The sequence below is a fragment of the Mesoplodon densirostris genome, chromosome 16 (assembly GCF_025265405.1).
Source record: "Mesoplodon densirostris isolate mMesDen1 chromosome 16, mMesDen1 primary haplotype, whole genome shotgun sequence".
NCBI classification, from domain to species: Eukaryota; Metazoa; Chordata; class Mammalia; order Artiodactyla; family Ziphiidae; genus Mesoplodon; species Mesoplodon densirostris.
Window position 1 is genome coordinate 64,836,587 of NC_082676.1, and position 16,103 is coordinate 64,852,689.

The window sequence follows — 16,103 nt, forward strand, 5'->3', positions numbered from 1 at the left end:
GGCTTTTTGACAGATGAAATAATACTAATGGTTGTGAAATATCCAATATCAAAGTGCTTTTGAACTCTTGAACTCTAGGGGCCATGCTACACAAATTTTAAATCCCTCAGACGATCACATTTAAAGGGCTGGTAACCCAGTGAAAGGAATAAAAATATTAAGTATAAAGGATAGCAAATGAGAGTTACTTATTTAAAAAGTCTGTAACATGAAATAAGCCAGACATAAAAGGACAAATGCTGTATGATTCCACGTATATGTTGTACCTAGAGTAGTCAAATTCATAGAAACAGAAAGTCAAATGGTAGTTGCCAGGGGCTGGGGGGAGGGGAAATGGGGAGTTAGTGTTTAATGGGGAGCGTTTCAGTTTGGGAAGATGAAAGAGTTCTGGAGATGGGTGGTGGTGATGGTTGCACAACAGTGCAAATGTATTTAATGCCACTGAACTGTACACTTAAAAATGATTAAAGTGGGAGGTGGGATGAATTGGGGGATTGGGATTGACATATATACACTATTGATACTATGTATAAAATAGATAACTAATGAGCACCTACTGTATAGCTCAGGGAACTCTACTCAGTGCTCTGTGGTGACCTAAATGGAAAGGAAATCCAAAGAAGAGGGGATATATGTATGCATATAGTTGATTCACTTTGCTGTACAGTAGAAACTAACACAATATTGTAAAGCAACTATACTCCAAAAAAATTTTTTTAAATGATCAAAGTAGTACATTTTTGTTAGGTATATTTTAACACACATGCAAAAAACCAAAAACAAAACAAAAAAACCCAACTATAACAAACCATACATAGTAATGCTCCACCTACCATACTTGTGAATGAGGTTCTCCATACAATGCAGATTTCTGATTAACTAAAGTTATCCCTCCATGATTATGAATTTTACAGTTTCTCTCTGTTTCACAATTTATCCACTGAGGATGGATGCTGCCTAAAGACTCATCATCACTGCCTGGATAAAGACAGTGTACAATTTTTATCCTGATTTGGAAAATGAAGTGTCCCGTCCAGTTCCATTGGCACTCCACCCCCCGGGGGCCCTTTCTCCATCATTCATATCCTGCTCTCTCTGGTCTCCAAACCTCTCTGCCTCCTCTGGGTCTTTGCATTTAGAGTTCTCAGGTCCTAATCTTCTTAGGTCTCCTATATCCTAAAACAAAACCTCACAAGACCCTCTCCTTCCCTCAACAGTTAGACTTTGAAGGAACAGTCCATACCCCTTCCTTCTCACCCAGGCCGCCTGGCAGCTTCCCCACAACTCTGCAGACACTACTCTCCTGTTGGGCCACGGTGCAGGGTCAGCACCTGCTGGGTCAATCCATAATCCATGTTTCCCTCTGAAATACCTGCTCTGGCCTGCATGTGGTCTATCCATGCAGTGGAATTTATTCAGCCATAAAAATGAATGAAGTTCTTTTCTTTTTTTTTTTTTTTTTTTTTTTTTTGTGGCACGCGGGCCTCTCACTGCTGTGGCCTCTCCCGTCGCGGAGCACAGGCCCCGGACACGCAGGCTCAGCGGCGATGGCTCACGGGCCCAGCCACTCCGCGGCACGTGGGAGCCTCCCAGACCGGGGCGCGAACCCGTGTCCCCTGCATCGGCAGGCGGACTCCCAACCACTGCGCCACCAGGGAAGCCCATGCATGAAGTTCTGATACATGTTACCATGTGGATGAACCTGAACAGTATGGCTCGGTGAAAGGTGCCAGACACTAAAGTCAGCATGTCATATAATTCCATTTATGTGAGATGTCCAGTAGAGGCAAATCCATAGGGACAGAAAGTAGATTAGTGGTTGTCAGGGCCTGGAGGCGGGGAGGGAGAGATTAGGCAATGATACTAAGGCATGCGGGGTTTCTTCTTGGGGTAATGAAAATGTTATAAAATTGGCTGTGAACACAATAAAACATTGAATTATACACTTTAGTTGGGGGAATTGTATGCTATGTGAATCACATCTTAATAAGGTTGTTTAAAAAAAACCTTATAGGGAATCCCCCGGTGGTCCAGTGGTTAAGGCTTGGTGCTTTCACTGCCAGGGCCCGGGCTCAATCCCTGATCAGGGAACTAAGGTCTCAAACAAACAAACAAACAAAAAATCCTTATAGGTATGACTCATGTCCCCAGGGTCACTTGGATAAAAAACAGTTTTCACCATCAGAAACAGGCTTCTCACTCCTGGGCCTGGTTTCCTCACCAAAGCAGAGGGGTGGCATGGACTATATACTGAGATATTTTGTAAGTTGCTAAGATCATATTGTAAAAACTATATAGAAAACATTTTAAAATGTTGAGAACTGACACTCATAAATCACCCACGAGCCTGCCACTCAAATGCACAGCTGTTTCCATTCTTGTATTAGTGCCTTTAATATACACGTAATTTTCTGTTGCACACACATGTGTTCAACATGTTTGCTATTTTTTTCCTCTTTAGAGTGGGAAGCCCGCACCTGCAGACCAGATGGAGCCCTTGTGAAGGACCAAAGCATTACCTAACGCAGGCCCCTAACACGAACACAAATCTAAATCCTCAGTAATACCAAAAGATGACCACAAGATGGCAATGTTTCTCCTTGAAATGCACGTATAGCATCCTTGGTAGAATTAGATGTATCACAACGTTTAAAAACTAGAATTTGGGAGTTTTTCCATATCAGACAAATAATTCAGGAAGACTTCTGAAAACGTTTGTATTTACAAAATATATTACGTAGAAAGCAAAATCCAGTTAACATATCGGCAAAGACTATGTTTTCTAAGCTAAAGTTTAAAAAAAAAAAAAAAGACCAAAATATTCCTTGGACCATGACACTGCCTCTAGACCTCAATCCACTTCATTTCTTCTGTCTCATCTCAAGTCTCAAGTCTGGTCACATTTGTTATTTATTGACTAATTTTATTGTATGTATTTGTGACTTTAAAAAAACCTTAGGGCTTCCCTGGTGGCGCAGTGGTTGGGAGTCCGCCTGCCGATGCAGGGGATATGAGTTCGTGCCCGGGTCTGGGAGGATCCCACATGCTGCGGAGCGGCTGGGCCCGTGAGCCATGGCCGCTGAGCCTGCGCGTCTGGAGCCTATGCTCCGCAATGGAAGAGGCCCGCGTACCGCAGGGGAAAAAAAAAAAAAAGCCTTAAATAACTGGGAGGAAATATCTCAAAATGTTAAAACTAGTAAGGAAATAAATTTATTTTTTCCCTTAAATTTCTTTTGTTTCCTCAAAATTGTTTACAATGTGCATGAATTCTTAACAGTGGGAAAATAGTAAACACTTTAAAGATAAGCTGCATCTCCTTGCTTGGTAATTTTTTTCTTTAACTCCATAACTCTCAGGAAAAGTAGGGATTCCATTCCTATGCAAGATGTGTCATACAGGAAAGTAAAGAGTAATATAGACAGGGGACTTCCCTGGTGGTCCAGTGGTTAAGACTCCACACTTCCAATGCAGGGGGGCATGGGTTTGATCCCTGATTAGGGAACTCAGATCCCACATGCTGCATAGTGCAGCCAAAAAATAAAATAAAAAAATAAAATAAAATCCAGGGCTTCCCTGGTGGCGCAGTGGTTGGGGGTCCGCCTGCCGATGCAGGGGACACGGGTTCGTGCCCCGGTTCGGGAAGATCCCACGTGCCGCGGAACGGCTGGGCCCGTGAGCCATGGCTGCTGAGCCTGCGCGTCCAGAGCCTGTGCTCCGCAACGAGAGAGGCCGCAACAGTGAGAGGCCCGCGTACCACAAAAAATAAAATAAAATAAAATAAAATAAAATAAAATAAAATAAAATCCAAAGAAATTTTAAAAAATAAAAAAGAGTAATATAGACGATGGGACAGAAAAACAAGTGAAAATCAAGTACCTTGCAGTCTGTGTTGTGGGCCTTGCATGGCCTCAAAGACATATTTCCCCCAAGATATTTATTAACCACAAAGGGAAAGATAATGACTTGACAGGGGAGAAATCTCGCATACACAGCCTTAAGTGCTCAAGGTCAACTTCACCAGTAATAAAACACATCAACACCATGACCTCCTTGATAAGATGAACCAAGGAGGACACAGCATCACCTCTGTGATATTCCTGCCCAGAACGCACACCCCCATGTGGCACCCCCAAGCCACATGGCGGGACGTTCTACAAAACAACTGACCAGGACACTTAGAAAGTGTCGAGGTCATCTTGGACAAGGAAAGGCTGAGGGCCTGTCACAGACTGGAGGAGACTAAGGAGACACAAGGACAAAATGCAACATGGGATTTCGGAACAGAAAAAGGACATTAGGGGAAAAGCTGGTGAAATTTGCATACGGTCAATAGTTTAGGTTAATGGTTTTGTACCAACGTGGATTTCCCAGATTTGCTCACTGCACAATGTTAGGTAAGATGCTGACATTCAGGGAGACTGAGTGATGAGTATAGGAAAATTCTTTGTCCTTTTTTTTGCAATTTTTTAAAAAGTCTAAAATTAACTCAAAATAAAAGGATTTTGAAAACCCAAGTTTCAAACTTGCAGACACAATGGAAGTTGACAGAGAAAATAAATGACCCATAGGCCTCCTGGGTGGAAGGGTGGGGGAGGAGAGGAGGGGACACAAAAGGGATACTCTCTGACCCAGAGCCATGTGGTTGGTCCTCAAGCTGGCACCTGAGCCAGGAACAAAAATCCTATAACGTCACGTGTACCTCAAGTATGGGGACCCAACAATCTCCCTTCATCATCATCCCCGCTCTGCTTCTGGGGAAACTGAGGCTCAGGCCTGAAGCGAGTGGCCCAGGACCACACGGATAGTGAGAGTCAGGCCTTCAGAGCTGCCTTGATCAGCCCTACAAACCAGCTATGTTATGGCTTAGCACTGTGGCTTCCAGCTGATCTGGCCAACCGGAGGCACCATGGGAGACTGGAGGGTGTCCCCAAAGCGACCTGCCTGGGGTGGCTGCTCCAGCTCTGCTAGGTCCCGCCTGCTACCCTGGCTGCTCTGCCGGGCCTTGCTGTGGGGGTGGCATCCCGCCACTGCTAATCCCTGGGCCACCCACCATTTCCCATGTGGCTTCTCAGCTCTTCCACCACCAGGGAGAGCAATGAAATTCCCAGTGAAACCTTACGGTAGTTTCTGTTTTCCCAGATTGTTTCCGATCACACATGCTTCAAGAGTCCAAAGGACTGTGATCACACATTTCATGTTCACCAAATACCAATGAGGTGCCTGGCACTAGGCGAGGGTTTTGCATGCTTTATTCCATTTTATCTCCCAAATACCGTCATCCATTAGGCCTGCTGTTGTTTCACTCACAGAGGAGGAAACTAAGGCTCACTCTTAGATTCCTGTGACCGAGAGCCAGCTAAAGGACAGAGTCGGCATTCAAAACTCCTGTGTCTGTTTTCAGGGCTTAAACTCTTAATATAAGTTAAAATGGTTCTTTTCAATTTGAGGATTCCAACCCATAGGAATCAACGCAGTCAGTTAAGACTGGTGGTTCTCAGTCACGGTGATCTGCCCACCAGGCGACATCTGGCCAGGTCAGGAGACATTTTTGGTTGTCATAACTAAGGGGTGGGGCAGGCTACTGGCATCTGGTAGGTGGGAGCCAAGGATGCTGCTCAACATCCCACAGTGCCCGGGGCAGCCCCCACCACTCTCCCCAGGAAGGATCTGGTCTAAAATAGCATCAGGGTCAAGGTTGAGAAACCTGCTTAAAAGCAGCGCTTGAAAAATAAAACAGAACAGAAAGAGTGCACCCATATACTGAGGTTAAGTACAGTTTTCATGAAGCTTTTATTTCAATTATTTGTATATGTAATTCTGGTCTCCATAAGAATTACTTGGGGCACTTGGTAAAAATGCAGATGCTTAGAGCACAGGATTCCTGGAGCCCCTCCCTGTTACCTCCCACAAACCAACCAGAAGAAAATCACATACCCTGCAGCCTCACCCCAAATTTTGCCTATAAAAACTTTTCCCTGAAAATCATCGGGAGTTTGGGGGTTTTGAGCACAAGCCACCCATTTTCCTTGCTTGACCCTGCAATAAACCTTTCTCTGATATTAAAAAAAAAAAAAAATCAGATGCCTGGATTTCCCGTCCAAAATTCTGATGGTGAGTCTGGAGCAAAATTCAAGAATCTGGATTTTTAACAAGTACCCCCTGAGACCCTGGTTCTGGTGGCTCATGGACTTGGCTTTGAGAAACACTGGAATAGATGCCCTTGAGGTTAGTTGGCCAGAGGCTAAGTGACCAACTTAATAAGGATTTGAGGTTTTCTTTATGCAGGGCAACACATGAAGTGTTTCACATACATTACCTCGTTTAATCTGTCACATTGTAAAGGTTCCCTCATTAATGCATTAAACAGAATCATTTTTTGTTTGTTTTATATCAGTGGAAGAGTCGTGATTGCATCTTTTTAAATGATCCTTTAATGACAATTTAACAAGTTTCAGATACCTTAAGATATTTTGGGGACCTCAAGAAGAGTGGAATTTGTCCAAATTTTAAGTAGTACAGGTGAAATCTGGGGGAGAAAGCTCATTGGGCACGGCTTTAGTACCTTGGGGTAACAAATACCAGACTTTTACAAATCCAATCTGAGGTTCCTCACAGAAACTTCCAGCAAAACAAACTCAAGAAGGCCTATGAGGTGAATTAGCATGCCTGCTGCACCTATGTAAATAATCAGGCCCGATCTTACTGGACCAGCCTTATTTCATGCAAAAAATATCTTTCACTGAGATTATGAGGCCAAAGGGAAAATTTGTGCTTCAATGGAGACCTGGGTTTTGTCTAGAACACAACCTTTCAGGTTATACGATTCTAGCCTGTTGTTGCCTTTGAGCTACTTCTGCAGCTCTGCACAGATAACGGAACAAGGTAAAATAATTCTATTCTGTAGACACGTTCTCTCTTTCTTGCCATGTAAATAAATACAGATAAGTAAGTAACTTCTCCGGTTTTGCCTCCATTTGCACATTCATGTGAATATTCCTAATCTACAGTCTTCCAGAATCTTTTTTGGAGTCTCCTGAAAACTGGTTGTAAGATCTTACTGCTTCCTTGATTGATGAGTTAAGTAAAAGCTTGCACACGTGTTCATTTAGTATCTGTATGAAAGAGTTTTATTTTCTTTGTTTTGGTCTAAGCCTCTGCTTTTCAAATCTCCCTGGTCATTGCTCTTAAAATCTTTGGGTTCCAGGCAGCAATTTTAAAAATTACATAGGAAATAAGCAATCTGCATTGTGTGTAACAGAAGTGAGCATTATTTTATGAAAATTCTATTTGCAATACATTTATATATTTGTTCTAGGTGGATTTAAATGTATTTTTTAATTTTTGGATGATCATTGTTTTGAGGTAAATACTTGGGCCCTAATGTGTTTTTTCATAATATTCCATTTCTACTCAGTAAAGATTTATTGAGTTGGCTAGAATATTTTTAAGTCAGGCAGATGTAAATGGAAAGTAGGAGAGCCTCACAGTTTACAGTTGGTCACTCTCTTATGCTGTTTCCCCTCCCCCAAAATTGAGGTACAGAGCAATCTGACTGCAATACTCAGATTGCCTGCTCAAATAAACCCAACACCCAAGACACACACAATATTACAAACTGTTAGGTGCCTCTCAGACACCAGTGGGTCCAAGCCCTAAGATCCTGAAAGGCAGAGCCTCGCTCAGCAGCCGATGGCGGATCAACAGAATTACCTTCATACACAAGAGTGAGAACCACCATCACTGTCCGCCAACACCGTCGTTAGCGCTGACTTGCTGGGTGGGAGACCTGGGGCAAATCCCATCACTTCTCTGGGCTGATTTCATCTGTGAAACAGGAAAAGTGGCAAATGAGACACTGTATGTGAAATTCTTCCATAAACTGTGAATCATCATGTAAGAACAAGGAGTACTTTGTCCAGGCCCAGCAGAGGTTCTGAATAGTGGAAGGGGGAGGAGCAAATATCCCGATGTTTGAAAAAGCTCCTGGATGATTCCAAAAGCTGCCCCGCCCCCCATCCCCAGCAAGCTATGAAAATTAGAGGTGCACACTGATTGGCTCATGGACCCTCCTACCATTATGTGCAAAGTCTCTGAGTGTGCATACAGGCATTAGTCCTGGGAGAGGTGAAGGTGGCAGTGATCTCCCTAAAGATTAAGAATTCTATTCCAGGGACTTTCCTAGTGGCGCAGTGGTTAGGAATCTGCCTGCCAGTGCAGGGGACAGGGTTTGAGCCCTGGTCCAGGAAGATCCCACATGCCGCGGAGCAACTAAGACTGTGCGCCACAACTACTGAGCCTGCGCTCTGGAGCCCGCAAGCCACAACTACTGAACCCGCGTGCCTAAAGCCGGTGCTCCAAAACAAGAGAAGCCACTGCAATGAGAAGCCCGCGCACCGCCACGAAGAGTAGCCCCCACTCACCGCAACTAGAGAAAGCCCGCCCGCAGCAATGAAGACCCAAGGCAGCCAAAAATAAATAAATAAAATAAAATAAAATAAAAATTCTATTCCAAAGCAGGGCTTCTCAACCTCGGCACCACTGTCATTTTGCACCAGATAATTCTTTGTTGTGGGGGGTTATCCCGTGAAATGAAGGATGTTTAGGAGCATCCCTGGCCTCTGCCTGCGAGATGCCAGTAGCAGCCACCAAATCCTGACAACCAACATTGCTGCATGTCCCTTGAGAACCACTGCTCCAAAGCAACTTAGAGGCAGAGGACACAGAAAGGGAGATTCCAGCTAATAGTACTCCCAGCCCCAGATCCCCCAACGCCCATAGAGCAGAATCGTGGCTATTTCCACGCCTCCCATATCAGGCCTAATTCATCCTCACATCTCTGGGCACCTGGCCACACCATCTTCCACGCCTTCCCACCCCACATTACCTCAAGGCTTCGATACCCACCACCTCCTAAATGGCTTTTCTGCCCGGCATCCGGCTGTTCCGATTCTCCCTATGCAGTGCTGAGTTCCTAAAGCTGAAACATTTCCCTCTCCAATAAAAGTAAGTGTCCGTCTCCGTTATAAACGCTCTATAATCTAGCCTCCACATACGAACTCTTCCCCAAGTCCAGCTAGGAGCTTTTGGGAAGAGGAACAAGGTAAACCTGCCTGAATCACACGAAGTCCTGGAGATGATTTTGGCCCCGAAAAGCATTAATGTCAAAATAATAAAAATATACCCTTTCTTTGGAATTGAAGTTTACACGTTATTATCTGTTATTGGACCTCTGCATCCTCCAAAGGCATGGGGTAACGGAAGTGAAAGACTGGTCATTAAAGCAAGGGCTTCAAACTGTGGTCAGACTCATTAGGTCCTGAAATCAGTTTAACGGGTTAGCAACAGACTTTTGGAATGGAAAGAACAGAATAGAATAGAATAGGACAGGATAGGATAGGTTGGAATTAGAACCCACGTAGAGTAGATCTGGCTGCGTCATGTGAGGTTGGGGTAAAAATCTCCCTTTAAACTTATCGCTCAGTAATCTGCATCTACAGGCGTGTAAAATACATTTCTCACTGTAGGTTGAGTCAAAAAAGTTTGAAAGCCCCAACAGGTAATCTACATATTCAGCAGTGGAAGCCGGTGTAACAACAGCAAAAAGTGCAAGGTCACTGGGACCTCCAGAGGCACAAAGACTGGATGGGGCTGGGGTGAATGCCAGGGCGGGGGCAGTACTGGGTGGGGCGGACGGTCAAGGAAAGGCAAATCCATGTGGGGCTCTCTGACTTGGGGTGTCAGGGCTCAGTCCCGGGGTCGGGTGGGTGGAGGGGGGTGAGGAAGAGCGAGGAGAAAGGAGGCTGCGAATTGCAGATGAAGGACAAGGAGGCGGCCTGAGCGCCGGGACGCAGACTCCGGGGACACCCCCCTCCACAGCATCAGCAGTCCTGGGGACCCCCGGGAGAGCCCGGCTGGGGGCGCGGCCACGCCGAGTGACCCGAGACCCTCCCTGACCCGCTGGGGCCCGTCCTCACCGGGCACCGGCCGGGCGGCGACGGCAGCGGGGCCCTCCCTCTCCGGAGACCGAGCCGCGGCGGGTCCTCTGGCCTCGGGCCGCCGAAGTCACAGGCGCCGACCTCGCGGCCCAGGCCCCTCCGGCCACTGCAACCCGGGTGCCCACTCCCCGCCCCAACCTGCCCTCTCGGGAGCGAGCTCCGTGCCGCGCGCGCCGCGCGCGCCGCCCCGCTGGCCGTACGGAGCGCGCACGGCCCCGCGGGGGAGCCGGCCTCTAGGAGCGCACTAGAGGGTTCCTAGCAAGCATGCGCAGCGAGGCCGCGGGGAGCCCATTCTCTGGGCAAACCCCACTTCTCCGGGTCTTCCGCGCGCCGTGCCTAGCTGGCGGCCGGACCAATCGGCGCTGGGAGGCGGGGCCAGGGCTGGCGAAAGAGGCGGGGCAAGCTCAGGATTGGGCGGCGGCAGCCGGGGACCGAGCTTTGATCTGACCTAAGGCTTGGACGGCGAGTTGGGGGGTGCCTCCGGGGCGGTGGACCCTCAGAGAAAAAGAGAGTTGGGGGGCTTGAGACCCCCAGACCTGATCCAGGATTTGACTCAGCTCACTGAGCGGAAGCGGTCATTTTTTTTTTTTTTTTTTGCGGTACGCGGGCCTCTCACTTGTGGCCTCTCCCGTTGCGGAGCACAGGCTCCGGACGCACAGGCTCAGCGGCCATGGCTCACGAGCCTAGCCGCTCCGCGGCATGTGGGATCTTCCCGGACCGGGGCACGAACCCGTGTCCCCTGCATCGGCAGGCAGACTCTCTACCACTGCGCCACCAGGGAAGCCCGGAAGCGGTCATTAAAAATTTTTTTTTATTTTATTTATTTTTTATACAGCAGGTTCTTATTAGTTATCTGTTTTATACATATTAGTGTATATATGTCAATCCCAATCTCCCAATTCATCCCACCCCCACCCCACCCCACCCCACCCCACCCCCACCCCTCTGCCACTTTCCCCCCTTGGTGTCCATACGTTTGTTCTCTACATCTGTGTCTCTATTTCTGCCGGGCAAACCGTTTCAATCTGTGACATTTTTCTAGGTTCCTCGTATATGCGTTAATATACGATATTTGTTTTTCTCTTTCTGACTTACTACGGAAGCGGTCATTTAAATGCATCATTAGGCCCTTCACTTTCGTTAGCCAGCGGAAGGAAATTTCCTATGGACTTCATAGAAACTAAAATGACCTACCCCAAAGCTGGGTCAATTTGATTCAAACTAAATAATGATAATAACAGATTATAACTGAGTAAAATAAGAAGCCATGATCGATAGTGATGTAAATAAGTAAATGGGGAGATGGAAAAGCTCTTACAGTAGAATGCCAACTAATAAATGCAGAAGGAAGGATGCGGAAAATCACCCTTTGGCGACCATCGTAAGTAATAATTGATTCGGGCAAAAATTGTCAATGGCCGCTAAGACCGGAGGGTGGAAGTTTAACAAGGAAATAGTATTTACATATTCCCAAAGTACATATTTCCCCACAATACATTTATTAATTCAAGAGGAAAAATATGAATTTGACAGTAGGCAAATGGTTCTCAAAGTGTAGTCTGGGGTTCCTGGAAGTCCCTGTGGGATATTCCAAAGGTTACATGATGTGTAACAGGTTGAATGCCAAAGCACAGATGACAACTTGTAGTCCTCCATTAAGCCTACATTAAAGAGATTTGCAAAAAAAAAAAAAAAGTAGAACAACACCATTCTTATAAAATTTCTTTGTTTTGGAAAATATAATGATTTTCATAAAAATATGTTATGCTAACACATAAAGGGTTTATTATTGTATCTTTTGGTAACAGATTTATTGGATATAACTCACATACCATACAGTTCACCCATTTAAAGTGTACCAATTGAATGGTTTTTAATAGATTCACAGAGATGCGGACATCACCACACTCAGTTTTAGAACAATTTCATCACTCCAAAAGAAAACTTTAGCGATCACCCCCAAGTCCCCCATCCTCCCACACTAAGCAACTATTAATCTTTCTGTCTCTATAGATTTGAATATTCTGGACATTTCATTTAAACGGAATCATACAATCATATCTTCTGTGTCTGGCTTCTTTCACTTAGCATAGTGTTTTCAGAGTCCATCCATGTTGTAGCATGCCAGTAGTATTTCATTCTTTTTATCATCAAATAGTATTGCACTGTATGGATATACCCCAATCTGTTTATCCATTCATCTGTTGACTGACCTTTGCATTGTTTCCACTTTTTGGATACTATGACTAATGCTTCTGTGAACATTATGTGCAAATTTGTGTGGACAGATGTTTTCAATTCTTTTGGGTATACACCTGGGATTGGATTTGCTGGGTCGATGTTTAACCGTTTGAGGAATTGTTAGATTGTTTTCCACAGGGTCTGCTCCATTTTACATTCCCACCAGCAGTGTGTGAGGGTTCCAATTTCTCCACATCCCTGTCAACAGTTGTTATTATCTGTCTTTCTGATTACAACCATGCTAATGGATATGAAGTGGCATTTCATTGTGGTTTTGATTTGCATTTCCCTGATAGCTGATGATGCTGATCCTCTTCTCAAGTGCTTATTTGACATTTGCATATCTTCTTTGGAGAAATGTCTATTCAGATCCTTTGCCCATTTTAAAATTGAGTTGTCATTTTATTATTAAGCCTAAAAATTCTCTATATTTATATTCTAGATACACGTCCTTTGTCAGATATATGATTTACAAAAACTTTCTCCCATTCTGTGGGTTGTCTTTTCACTTTATTGCTCCCAGTTAAGATGGTGTCCTTTGAAGCACAAAATTTCTTAATTTTGATGATGTCCAATTTATCTGTTTTTTCTTTTGTTGCTTGTGCTTTTGATGTCACATCTAAGAAATCACTGCCTAATCCAAGTTCACAAAGATTTACCTGTATGTATTCTAAAAAGTTTTATAGTTTAGTTCTTACATTTGGGACTTAGACCCATTTTGAGTTGTTGCTGTTGTTGTTGTTTTTAATGGGCAAAGTAGGGCTCTGATTTCATTCTTTTGCATATGGATATCTGAGTTGTGCCATTTGTTGAAAAGACTGTTCTTTCCTCTCTGTGATTATTTTGGCTCCCCTGTTGAAAAACAATTAACCATAAATGTGAGGGTTTATTTCTGGACTCTCAATTCTATCCATGGGTCTGTGTTTATTTTGTGCCAGCACCACACTGACTCAATTACTGTTGGTTTGCGGTAAGTTTTGAAATCAGAGAGTGTGAATTCTCCAACTTCGTTCTTTCCCTTTTGTTTTGGGTCCCTTGAGTTTCCAGTTGTCACCTTTCTTGTCAATCTTTTTGAAAATGAATCTTCTTTTAAATTTTACATCATTGCAAACACACTCCATGGCAATTATTTTCAAGTATTCCTGCTTTTTCCACCTAACTGTATATTGTAAAACTCCCCCCCCCATATTATAACCCTATTTACATATGGCTGGCTACATAGTTCAGTTATTTTCCTATTAGACACTAGTTTCTTTTTTTTATAGACAAATGTATTTTATAAGATGCCCAGATCTCATTTTTTCCATCATAATACATCATATAAATTCAGGGGAAACATTTAAACGTTTTTCAGATCACATGATCTGATATAGAATTTCTAACCAGAAGAATCCTCCAACTCAATCTGAAGAAAAAAAAATTTTTAAGCATTTTTAAATTAATTAATTTAGTTTTGGCTGCGTTGGGTCTTCGTTGCTGCGTGAGGGCTTTCTCTAGTTGTGGTGAGCGGGGGCCACGCTTCATTGTGGTGTGCGGGCTTCTCATCGTGGTGGCTTCTCTTGTTGTGGAACACGGGGTCTAAGAGCGCGGGCTTCAGCAGTTGCGGCACGTGGGCTCAGCAGTTATGGACACGTTTCTAAATTTCACTATTGCTGCTGTGGCTGGCTTCATTCCTAACTTTTGGGGAACCTGGGTGAAAAGTATATGGGAATGCTTTGTACACTTGCAGTTTTTCTGTAGGTGTGAAATTATGTCAAAATAAAACGTCAGAAAAAAATAAATCTGCCCCTTTGAGGGGATTCCGTGCGGGGAAAGCATCTTTTTCTGCACTGGTCCAACCCTTGCCCATCTATCCAGCCCTCGCCCATCGGTCCAGCCCCCACTCACAGCGCACAATCACTGCACACTTATTCTTTGATCACCCTGCGCGATGGGGACCGGGATTGCTCTGGCGCGGGGAGCTGCGGGGCCTGGGGGCTGCTTTCCTGGACACTTGGCGGGTGGCGACCGGAGCGGCCCAGCATCCTCCGAGCGGACACCCGCCCTGCCTCTCGCCTGCCCAAGCGCGACGACGCCGCCGCCTTCCCTCCTGCAGGGTACCCTGGGCCCTCTGCTCACCGCGACCCTCCGCAGCCCCGTGGACTCCTCCCTCCGCCCGCCCCCCTTTGCCCAGCCGGAGCCCCCAGTCTCCCAGTTGGCAGAGTGAAGACGCTGCTCCTCTCTAGAAAACGCCACTACCCTGACACCCCTGCCCTCCGCCTTCCTCCTCTCGCTCTAAAGCTGCTGCTGGAAGTCCCCGCCGCCCCCCTGCCCCTGGGCTCCAGGCAGGTGCAGGTCCCATGGGGCCCTCCCGCCCGCTCCGCATTTCCACATTCTCCGCATCCTCCGTCGAATCCCCTCCTTCCCGCGTTCTCCCGCCGCCTTTCCCATCCTTGTTTTCAGTCCTCCGCCTCCCACTGCCTCACCCTCCGCGCCTTCCTCTCGCACCTACGCTCCGCCCAACTCCGACTGCGCGCTCTGGGTCCCCGCACCTCTGCCCCTGCCTGAACTCCGAGTGCCGAACCCCATCCGCACCCTGCGCCTCTCCGCCCACTCCCCTGCCAGGTCTCCACCCTGGGCACCTTAGGGGCCCAAGTCCACAAAGACCCCTGCCGTGGTGGCGTTGAGCTTACGTTATGGGGGGTGGGTTGGGGAGAAGCAATAGATAATAATAAACGATGAGTCACATGGTCTCTTAGAAGAGGTACTTGCTGTGTGGGGCAATCAGACAGGGAGGAGGAGGGGCTGCGACTTGTGTTGGAGTGTATGTTTGAGGATGACGAGGAGTACGGATCTCACCCGCATTCTTCGGATAGCCGGCCATCTGCCGGATTGTCACTGAGGAATCCTCCCTGACCCCTGCAGAAGGCAAGTTAGAGCCTGTGCCCGGGCCTCTGAGGGCCTGGGTGGACGTCCGGAATCTGCTGGCCTGACGGCGTCCGCGCGCGCCTCCTCCCGGCCTCCAGGAGAATCAGGCACACTGAGCCTGGCGGCGGCGGGGGTGGGGGTGGGGGGTGGGGAGCGTGCCTGGACCAGCTCTCCAAGCTAACCAAGGAAAATGCAACCCCCAGGAAAAAACACGCAGAGGTTGTGCACACAAGATGAAGCGGGGGGCGTTATCAATACTTTCTTCTTCTTCTTCTTCTTTTTTAAAAATATTTTCTTCTTAATGATATTACCGGATGTTGGCTAGGATGCCTGAGAGCCGGGTATTCACGGGTCGCGGGTGGAATGATAGTGGCTGTGTCCAACCCGTGTGCAGGAATCTCACCCAAGGCTTTTGAAAGGATTGTTACCAACCTGGAAACAACTGGGATACGTCTAACAATCAGGACTGGTTGGATAAATGATCACCCACCCCTGTAGTGGTACGTTGTAAAATGGACGCTGGAGAGACATTTGTAATACATTAAGAAAAAAACAAGGAATTCCCTGGTTGTCCAGTGGTTAGGACTCCGTGCTTTCACTGCCGGGGGTCGGGGTTCTATCCCTGGTCGGGAACTAAGATCCCGCAAGCCACGCAGTGCGGCCAAAAAAAAAAAAAAAAAAAAAAAAAGGCACTTTATCACCCCACTTTTCTGAATATAAAAAATATTTATCATAGACTTATCTCTAGATGGTGTAATTACTGTAGATTTTCTCATATTTTTTCATAATCAGCATTTTCTCTTTATTTTCACGACCATGAATTACCTTTTTTTGTTTGTTTTTTAGCTTGAAGGAAAAACCAATGCAAGATATTTTTTAAAAGTAAGTGTAGGGACTTTCCTGGTGGCGTAGTGGATAAGACGCTGCGCTCCCAATGCAGGGAGCCCGGGTTCTATCCCT

General features: G+C 46.1%; 1 protein-coding gene across 6 annotated transcripts in view; it reads right to left on the reverse strand.

Annotated features, from left to right (window-relative positions):
* The window catches only part of FLYWCH1 (FLYWCH-type zinc finger 1), a 29,052-nt gene extending 18,863 nt beyond the window's left edge, over positions 1-10,189 (reverse strand). For 4 of the 6 annotated variants that reach the window (XM_060120156.1, XM_060120161.1, XM_060120160.1 and 1 more), the window contains exons 1-2: positions 9,975-10,188; positions 7,711-7,824 (exon numbers count right to left, since the gene is read on the reverse strand). The gene's annotated coding sequence lies outside the window, so the exon portion shown is untranslated. Of the gene's footprint in view, positions 1-7,710; positions 7,825-9,974 lie in introns of all 6 variants that reach the window. The other 2 variants (XM_060120158.1, XM_060120157.1) reach the window with 2 other exon arrangements.
* Between the last annotated feature and the right edge of the window lie 5,914 nt (positions 10,190-16,103).